Source organism: Pinus tabuliformis, chromosome 1_2 (assembly GCF_031772625.1).
Source record: "Pinus tabuliformis cultivar Carrire ecotype Pingquan chromosome 1_2, CPIR1, whole genome shotgun sequence".
In the NCBI taxonomy this organism is placed as follows: domain Eukaryota; kingdom Viridiplantae; phylum Streptophyta; class Pinopsida; order Pinales; family Pinaceae; genus Pinus; species Pinus tabuliformis.
In genome coordinates this window covers 86,240,236-86,251,348 of record NC_142298.1, presented here as the reverse complement: position 1 = coordinate 86,251,348, position 11,113 = coordinate 86,240,236, and the positions used below count along the sequence as shown (strand labels likewise).

The 11,113-nt window shown below is 37.9% G+C and overlaps 1 pseudogene; it reads left to right on the top strand.

Annotated features, from left to right (window-relative positions):
- The first annotated feature begins 8,150 nt into the window (after positions 1-8,150).
- On the top strand, positions 8,151-9,548 carry LOC149204548 (caffeic acid 3-O-methyltransferase 3-like; annotated as a pseudogene).
- Positions 9,549-11,113: the final 1,565 nt, after the last annotated feature.

The window sequence follows — 11,113 nt, the reverse complement described above, 5'->3', positions numbered from 1 at the left end:
GCCATAAGAATGTTCCTTGCTCTTTCTAGCTTTCAGGAGTTCAAAGTATATCAAATGGATGTGAAATCTGCCTTTCTAAATGGAGACTTAGAAGAAGAAGTGTACATTGAGCAACCTGATGGATTCATCCTTGGGAATGATCCAAAACTTGTATGCAGACTCAAAAAGGCTCTCTATGGCCTTAAATAGCCTCCAAGGGCTTGGTATTATCGTTTGGATAAGTACCTCCATCAACAAGGTTTTTCAAAAGGATCAACAGATAGCAATCTATATATAAAAATTGATAATGATAAATTGCTAATACTTGTTGTGTATGTTGATGATATCATCTTTGGTAGCAATGAAGAAGCCATGAGTCAAAACTTCACTTTGGTGATGCAGAAAGAATTTGAAATGTCCTTACTTGGTGAGCTCACATATTTTCTTGGTTTACAAGTCCAACAAAACAAAGACGATATCTTTCTATCACAAACCAAGTACCTCAAGCAGATCTTGAAGAAATATGGGATGGAGGATTCGAAACCGGTATGTACCCCTATGGTAATAGGATGCAGTCTCGGCGCAAATGATGAATCAGCAGCAGTGCATAAACCAACCTATAGATCAATGATTGGAAGTATGCTCTATCTAACAGGTACCCGACTAGACATCATGCATGCAATTGGAATAGTCGAAAGATTTCAGGAAAATCCAAAGGAAACTCATCTTCAGGCAGTGAAAAGAATTTTCAAGTATCTTCAAGGAACTCAAAACTATGTCTTATGGTATCCTAGAGATACAGATCTCACACTTCATGCATTTACAGATGCAGATTAGGCAGGAAGCATGGATGATAAAAAAAGCACTAGTGGTGGTGCATTCTTTATGGGTTCTAGATTAGTATCTTGGTTCAGCAAGAAGAAAAGTTCAATTGCATTATCTATAGCTGAAGCAGAATATGTGGCTATTGCATCTTGCTGCACACAAATCCTTTGGATGTTGCAAACATTGCAAGACATTCCAATCACTTGTACTCCATCTATCTCCATTTTTTGTGATAATACAAGTGCAATCAGTATTTCAAAGAATCCAGTCATGGATTTGAAGACCAAGCACATACCTATCAACTATCATTTTCTCTGGGAACAAATGCTTGAACGAAATATCAAATTGGAGTATGTTCCCTCCAAGGAATAGGTTGCTGATATATTCAGCAAACCATTGCATAGGGAGACATTTGAATACCTCAGACGGAAGCTGGGAGTAGTTGATGCATCATATTGCTGTTGCAATTATCTGTTTCAGAGATCAGGGGTTGTACGCGAGTTTGATGAAGCGTATCTGCGTACATACGCATATTTCTATGGATACAATTGTGTATATGTTGGGTTAAAGACAAACAGTGGAGCCAGACTCAGGATGAAAGGAGTCTATTATGGGTATGATAGAGACCATCTGGCACAGGTTCACGGGGAGCATATACTTCTAATAATGCATTGTTGGCATTATCTTAGAAAATATTTTGTTCATTTTCTTTCAGGTGGAATAGGTGTAGAGGGAGATCATGGTTGCTGGTCTTGATGATGATTGACAGATGCTGCTGATGATTTATTTGTTGATGACTATCATAGTCTTGTCTTAGATTTTTAGTCTCTATGTCATGTATTTCTTGTATTATCAAGGTCATGTAGTGGCCTATGTTGGTTTCCCTACTATGCATGGGATGGATGATGTAATGTTCTTATTTTATCATGTGTAAACTTTTGGTGGATCCCCACTTGGTTGGGTGGATGAGTCAATATTGGTATATCCCCACTTGGTTGGGATATGGATGTATGTATGATTCTTTGGTGATAGGAAGGTCCTTTATCATGTATAAAGTCCTGTTTCTTCATGTAGAACATCTTTTTACAGACCTTGCCTTAGTCAGGGGGAGCATGGACAACACAACAGAGCAAAGATTTCAGCACATACTCAGGGGGAGCATCACCCTTTGCCCTTGATGACAAAGGGGGGGAATGATTTTTAGTGATTTGCGGTTGCCATCAAGTCCAAAGGGGGAGATTGTCGGCATTATGACACAGGTGTTGTCCTTGATGGTAACTCACTCAGATGACAGATCAATTCAAGCTCTCAGAATGAAGGAAAAAGAGTTATACGCAAGTTCCTCTTAACCAAGTCGCATATACATGTGGGATCACAGATCAAAATGTGTTTATACGTATGCACGCACTTTCATGCAAGGAAAAGCACGTACATGTGGCAAAATTTATTTTTTGGTCAATGGTATTTAGTCCTTGGTTTTTGGACCTATGGTTTTGGACCAAGGTATCTCGTCCGAAGTGTTGACCCCATGTATTGGGTCCATGGTATTGATTCTCTATGGTTTTAGACCATGGTATTGAGTAAGGCCTAAGACTATAAAAGGGGGAAGAGATCATTAGGCAAAGGCATTCACTCAAGCATTGAATATCTTATGAAGAGAAAGATCTAGAATTGGGTTATGGTGCATAGCTGGATCTGAACTAAGGAGGAACCTGAGCGCTAGAAGAAGGATAAGTTCTATTGATGGGTCAAGATATTAAGGCTTGAATAGTAGTATCTTTGTGTGATTTTGATCTATTATATTTGGCGCATGACTTGATCTATAAATATGATAATCTGGGTTTAGATGATGTCTGAATACGTGAAAAGGGTAAATTATCTTTTATAGATCTGTATGCAAGTTCGGCACAACAGAGGCACGTATACATGCTGGTTCAGTAAGTCAAAACTGGATATATGCTGGTTGGCCTTAATACAGAAGTGTATGCACGCAGGTTCTATATATTGAAGTAGCGTACGTCTCATGAAATATGTTTTAGTTACTTCTGTTTGTTGCCGCAGTGTTATGGGTTCAGGATTCGTTTCTGGTTACTGTTAATGTATTCTGGTTACAACATTCAGAGAAGTGATTGTTTGACTCAGTTTTGGTTGGTGCAAAGGAGATTGGTTGATGTATTTTATGTTTTGTTATTGATGGATCCAGTCTAAAAATTTAAGAAATGTGGTCCCTGGAAGAAAAGAGAAGGTTGTAGCCTTTTGTAGGTCAGCACCTACGTACTAGTACATCACCTAGTACAAGAGCTAAGGGGGTTGTAGCTCCCTTCTAGGAGAAGTTGAAGAATGAGAGAAGGTTGTAGCCTTCTGCAAGTAGAAGCCCGCGTACTGGTATAAGACTGCACTAGTACAAAAATATTGTAAAAAGAAGTTTCTTATTAAAAGAAGATAGAGATGAATTGCAGCAGGTGGTTTTCACCCACATTGGGTTTCCACCTTATATCTTGTGTCCATGTGTGTGATGATCTGTTCTATTTTACTGCACCTATTTACTGTTCTTATGGTTAATGAAGTTCTGATGCACTGATTAAAGATCAACATTTAATGAATCATAAGTTTACTGATATACACTGGTTGCTTTAGACACAGTAGTGTATATACCTAGTTTCCCATAACTAAAGTAGTGTATGCAAATCTGTTTGTGAAATGAAAAATAATTGATTTGATAATGCTGATTCACCCCCCTAGTATTATTTCCAACAGTGATAAGGGAATGATTCCAAAAACTACAGGTAGAAGGAGATTCTAAAATGGCAATCGAAATGGTGAAGAAGCTATAGCAAGGAAAACAGTGGGAAAAGATCAGCCAAAGCTGGAGAACTACTTGGCTGGTCAAAGAGATCAGTAAGATAATTTGGTAGATAGGATACATCATCCCAACACATGTCTGAAGGATGGGCAACATGGCAACAAAAAATCTAGCAAATTTGGGATGTGGCCAGGTAGTCAGAAACTTAGATATAGAAGCGAAAGAGCTATCACAAATGGAGGAAATGGAGAACTTAGTGAAGATACTAGAAAAAGAGAAGGAACAAGAGGAGAATCCCTGATCAGGGTGTAGCAACGTAGAGGAGGTGGGCCAGCAGCGATGGGATGAGGAAATGATAGACATCGTCAACATGAGTGTAAGGATAGGAATAAATTTGGGAAGTGGAGGGAGAGGACAGTGGGAAGGGTAGGTGGAAGGACAGGGCAAGGAAGGAGCAAGCCCCGAGAGAAGGCTAGTGGAGCCAAGAAAGGAAGACAACGAGGAAGCCATGGGGGCCAGCAGGAGAGTGGGCAGGATGATGCCAATAAGTGGTAGGACAATGAAGGAGAACTCGTGACGAGAGTAGCCAGAAGCATGCGTGAGTTAATGAGAGCTAGAGAGAGAAGGGATGGATGGTCATCATCCCGAGGGGATGACTTAGGGAAAAGGGTGGCATGTAAATGCGAAGGACATGTGGTAGATACATGGAAGGACAAAAGGGGAAGGGGGATAAAACATATGGGCAGAGAGTCAGTTGGTAGTTACATGCAGAAGGCGAGAACGAGAGCAGAAGCAGAGAAAGGTGGTAGAGGAATGACGACGCAACCCTGGGAATGCAGTGGTGCCATCTCTGGTAGATGGTATGTTCTTCTTTTGCCCCTAAACCTCAGAAGGATAGGGATGCCAAATTATATAGGACTAGGTAAGGTGCCTAGGATAGGTAGGGACTCAGTAAGAGCCAAATCTAGGAACTCGTGGAGCCCCAGATGGGTTACGAATATAGATATCATAAAGAGAGAAGAAGTAATTAAAACCCTTGCACTGAAGAATGCACACAAAGAGAAAGGAGAAAGTTGAGGATAGAAGAGCAAACCTGGTAAGGATGCTGGTCTCTGGAATCTCAATCCGACTAGGTGGTGCCTGAGGCTTGGAGGAGATGTTGCAAGCACCTAAAATAGAGAGGAATCCACCATGGAGACCTCAAGAGATGAAACACGAGATATCGCAGCTCCTGAGAATCCTACTGGGAATTCCTCGAGAAAAATTGAGAGGAAAAACAGAGAGTCAATTAGAACAATGAAGATAGAGAAAAGTGAGAAGAGAAGGAAATTGTCTAGTGCACCACAGAACAGGGCCATGGTCCTTCTGTCTAGGTCCCCTAATAGGTTCTCTGTGGTTAAGCTTTTCTGCGGTGTCCACAACAGTAATACAGACTACCCTAGTGGCAGCCCCATGAGGCTATCTTTGTTGAACCATTCAAGCGATGGCTGACGGAGCGAGACTAATTAGAGAAAATAAGAAGTGAGGGTCAGAAAATAGAAAAATCATGAGATGATAGGGGGAAAGCTAGAAGGAACCCAAAAAAATTTCAAGATGTCTGGTCTTGAGTGGGATACCAAACATGGCTTAGTTAATTGTTAAATTGATTGGGTGTCATACCAACAGAATATTGATACTTGTTATGGTTATGTTATAGGTTTCACCATAAACTCCATCCAGTAGAGTGTGAAGGAAAGAAATAAGAGATAAGGAAACAGTAACAATGACAAAGACAAAATTGAAAGAGATGGAAAAGAAGTGACTAGGAAGGGCAAAAGAGACACAGGTAAAAGGAAAGTTGAGGGGGTGTGAAGCTCCAGCAGAGAGCAAAGTAAGAGAGGGAGAAAGACAAGACATGAGCACATGAATACCCTCATTGACACATACATGGTAGGGAACCCACCTGAGGTTAGAGCCCAAATAGTTGGTTGGGAGAGAGAATTAAATGACAATATAAAAAACCAATACATTCCCATGGAAGAATGGGAGGACATGGTTCATGAACCAGGAAACTCCCATGGATGGGTAACACTTTTCATACAAATAATCCAGCAATACTAGGTCATGAAGAATGTGGTTTCCTAGGCCATGACTCTCAAGAAAGAATAGACAGCAAAAAAAGGCTCGGAGGCATAGGAGGACACCAAGGAGAAATATCCCATCAGAGCAAAGCTACTTAGGGACATAGCGAAAGTCCAGATCCAAACTTATCAAAATAACTTAGCACTAGGAAGGATTGAACAAACTCTGTGGGATATGAAGAGAAGTGAGATGTTGGGTTCCAATGCCAAAGCCCCATCCCCCGTGATATCCTCGGACGAGGAGTAAAACAGTGATCCAGATACATTTTGTTTCTATTCCATGATGAATAGATTTTACTTTTCAATGTTTAATTGCAATGTAGTTAATATAGATAATGATGTTAGGTTGATAGAGAAAGACTTATACAAATTTTGGACAACTTTTAACGCTGACAGGTAGCCAACGTAGTTTCCTACGGGCAGGTTGAGGCCACCTGGATTAAATGGAAAAACTTGATTTTGGCCAGTTAATATAAATAGCGAAAGTACTACAAAGTTTATAAAAAAAAGGTCACTATACAACCACATATGGATTAAATATGTAAAATAATATATCTTATGAAAAGAAATAAAAATTTAAATTCATTGTATAAGTGTAAAATACAAAATAAACAATAATATAAAAATATGATATGTAATAATAAATCAAAGTAGTGAATTAATTATTACCTTCTCCTTAATTATTATTTTGTTCCAAATTGGTTCACACTACAAATATATGTACTAGATATGACATATTGTTGAGGATGTTTATATTTTATTTTCCAATTACAAGGCTTTCAAAGATTTGGATCTCATTCACCCCGATCGGGGTGTGTACTAATGGATGGAAGTGCTTGCGGGCAATAATGAATACTACAACTGATTTATGTACCACTGCCCCCCACATGCTCAAAGTGATCAGTACAGTGGCCCTTGGCTTGAGTACATGCAAGGGTGGTGGGAAAGGTGGCAGAGATGGCACGGGAGAGGTGGGATGTATGGAAATTAAGGCGAGATAAACGAGTATGAATTTTAATTTTTCTTGTGGAGTAAGGAGCTGGAAAAGTAGTGAGGGAAGGCGACAGCACCAGTGGCATGAACCTTCGAGTGGCAACGGTATGTATCTTGGCTCTTCACCTCCTTTGCAATGTCGGCCTGGTTTGATTTTTGCTAGGGGAGAGGGAGATACTCAGGAAGGGTAGTTGTGGGAAATGTAGGGGGAAATGGAGGAGGCATCGAGATGCAATAGTTTGGCTATCCATCTTTGTTTTGAGCTTGTTGAGAATTGACCTTGCCTATGACTGTGTGGACTTTCCATTATGTGGCAATGGTAACTCGGGCTTGGCATACTATGGGCTGAGTGGGGATGGTCATTGGGGTTGGGTAGGAAGAAGCTTGGCATCTAAGGCTGAGGGTAGAAAAGGGAAGCTAATATGTTGGGTAGGAGGATGGACAAGCATTTGTAGCCATGGAAAACTCTGGGGAACTGGGAGTAATTTCTACGCTAAGAGAAGAGCTATCGTCCCTGTGGGGGATGTCGAGCATAATAAGGGCAGAGGAATTGTTCTGGCTTACTAGGCAGAGGGGAATGAGACTACACTCCATGAAGGGAAACTTGTTGGGTTGAGGCTAGGCTCACTTGCATGGCCTTGGTCGGGAATTGTCAACCACATTGAGTATGTGAGGCAATGGGGAGGGAGGGGTGACAAGTTAGAAGGGATATAGAGTTCGGCCCTTTCTAAGGATTGGATATCGGCCCATATTTGGTTGAAAATGAAAAGTGATGATATCATCCTTAGCAATAAGGTAACCTTCCTTTTCAAGAAGATTTATTGGGAAGAATTGATGACAACCCCATATGAACTCATCTCAAAATGAAAAGAAAAAATCTAGAAAACACTTTGGTGAGGATGACATTGATAATATCATCTTAATGCAATACTCATAAGTGGATAGTTATGTATTTCTCTAGCTATCTCCATAAAAATTGAGACCTGTGTTTCCTTCGAGGTAACAATAACACGACAATATACCTTAACACACCAAGCATTACTCGATGGAAATACTCTTTGAAAAAGTTTGAAAGGTGTTATAGATTATGAATAGTGCTAAACATTGTAATTCAATTATATTTGTCATGAATTGACACCATCTTTATCTTCCATTAATATTGATAACATCTTTGTAGACATTTGTTAAATTCATAACTTCAAAATTGTAGTTATAGTGAAAATCTTGTGGCTTATCTTTAGATCATTCTATTCATGTCGTGTACTATCTCTGAGGTGAAATACATTGAAATTGGAGGTGGTTGTAAAGTATTTTGTTAGAGGTAACATTGCCAAGGTAGTTATAAAGACGCCCCTGGGAACTGGTTATTCCTACCTTTTTTGGGGGCAAAAAACAAAGGGTGTCATTTTCTTTCTCAGTCTTTGCCTGCCATGGTTGATGCTTCTTTTTCTTCTACAATTGTTCCTCCTCCTTCTTCACCTTCTAAAATCCCTAGGAAATGGATTCCAGCTCAACTCATTTCCAACTTCGTGACTTGATATATTCTATGGGTAAACCCATGCTCTTGAAAGTTGTCATTCTCCTCAACATTCCATAAATTATTGCCACCCACTATGGAGATCACACTCTTTATGTAGAGGATATCACTTATTATATTGCAGATTCCACCAAGAATCCCTCTCACTTGGAATACTTGTTCTGTGTTTGTAGGTGTCTCGCCTCATACCATGTATTCAATGAGAGCAGGGATGCGAGCATGGACTTGAAGAAATACAAATACCGTCTCGCAAACCTCTCCAAACTATTGATGCAGAAATAAAATGATGAATATTACACACATATGTTACTTATAATCACCAGAAATGACATGTTTTCTAAATGGTAACACCTTCATGAATATTTGATTGAAGGTTGCAACACCTTCCATAGAACTTTTGGCATGGGAAATTGGGAACATATGCAGAGCAACCCGAAAATGAGCGACATTTTTAACAACGGTATGCCAAATGACACTCTCTTGCTCATTTCTTCTAACTTTATATTTATAATCATAGGTTTAAGAATATAAATACTTTGGTGTATGTGGGAGGAGGAACAGGGGATTCCTTATCCATGATTATCAATCAACACTCTCACATTCATTCCATTAATATTGATCTCCCACATGTAATTTCTAGTGCCCCTACTTTACCGGATGATTATCAATCAACACTCTCACATTCATGCCATCAATCATGATCTCCCACATGTAATTTCTAGTGCCCCTACTTTACCAGGTAACCTCTACATATCCCACCTGTTAAATCATTTTTTCATAAGCATGGTAACTATTTAGAGGATCACTTGAAGTCAATGGAATTATTAGTATTGGGCGTTTGAATTGCAAGAGCGGAGAACATGGGTGGGAATATGCTTGACCATATACCTTTGGTTGATAGTGATTTTATGAAGGTACTCCCTCTCCATTTCATTCACTTCATTTGAGAAATGAGTAAATTTCATATATGTAAATTTCACTAATTTAGTAAATTTTGTTGTTTCTAGAATTTATTTATTAATATTTTGTTTTAATTAATTGTTATGAATTAAATTACAATGGGTTTTTCATGATTGGAATAATATGTGCCTAAAAATATTGAAGAAGTGATATGAGGCTACTCCAAAAAATGGGAATGTGATAAAGTTTGGATGTAATTGTCGAAGAAGAAGATGTTTCTGAAGAAGGGTGTTTTAGGCATATGGGATTATTGTTTGATGTAGGAATGATGGTTTATACTAATGGTGGGAAAGAAAGAATAGATAAATACCATCATCACAAAATCTATTGAAAATAAACTGGGCAATGTCACACTGGTTTTATGTGGTTTACATGCACAAGAAAAGCAACAATAGCAGTTGTGCGCTAGGCACACCTTTTTTTCACCCTGTCAATACTCTGCTCGTGCATTTGAGTTCTTGTTTGGTCATCCTACACTTCCATTTTAGTAACCATCTCGATTGATAATTGATGGTTCTTATAATATTTATGGAGTAAGCTTTCATATATAGTTTGTGCAGAAGGTCATCTATTAAACAAAACCATACTTCCATCTCTACCAATTCTTGCCTGAAAATTTGAGTCCAATACCCTACATTGAATTTTTCGGGAAGAATGTTTTTCACAAGTTGCTAGGGACATACGAATAGGAATGGTAATCCTATTAAGTGTTCTTTTATGGAATGTTCACTAATTTTTCTTTTATTTATGTAATTTTTATCTTCAATGTAAAATATAGCATCAATTAACATAGTATTTTCCATATTTTATCAAATGATGGTATCGAGGGTGAATTTTTTTGATTCCATGAAAACGACGGTATCTAGGGTGATTTTGTTTTATTAAGCTTTTGATTCATCTAGCACTTTTTACTTGCAATTATGGGCTTCACTTCCAAGAAAACACCCATTCCCACAAATTCCTGTGTTTTCTTCCTTCTCTTAAGAAAGTGGAAAACATTTAATCCTAAGGGACACAGGTGACATGTATCCCTAAACAAAAGGAAATGTTAGAACACTGCTTGAATTTCAATTTATATTGGGAAGAAACTTTTTAATATTGAAATCCAATCTTAAAATTGCTACATACTTTTGCATAGTATCTTATCTAAGTCTTGTGCATTTTGTTTATATCATTTTGAGGATACAAATAAAGATTATTTTTGTCTGTGTCCTTCTAAAGATATAAATAAATATCATTGTCCTTTGAATGTTTTTTCAAGTTACTAGTGTTCGTTGTGTCCATACATGGCTATACAAACATCAATATGATAATAATATTAAGCCTCTTTAATATTTTAATAATAAAATAAATAAGAAATTTATTAATATCTTAATTGAAAAATAAAGGGAACTATACAACTAGATTAGGAACATGTGAGAAGCATAAAATGTTTGGGTTGAAAATGAAAAGTGATGATACCATCCTTAGCAATAAGGTAACCTTCCTTTTCAAGAAGATTTATTGGGAAGAATTGATGACAACCCCATATGAACTCATCTCAAAATGAAAAGAAAAAATCTAAAAAACTCTTTGGTGAGGATGACATTGATAATACCATCTTAATGCAGTATTCATAATTAGATGGTTATGTATTTCTTTAGCCATATCCATAAAAATTGAGACCTATGTTTCCTTTGAGGTAACAATAACATGACGGTATACCTTTACACACCAAGCATTACCAGACACAAATATTCTTTCAAAAAGTTTGGAAAGCGTTATAAATTATAAATAGTGCTAAATATTGTAATTCAATTATCAATCTATCATGAATTGACACCGTCTTTACCTTTCATTAATATTGATAACTTCTTGAAACATTTGTTAAATTCATAACTTTGGAATTGCAGTTAC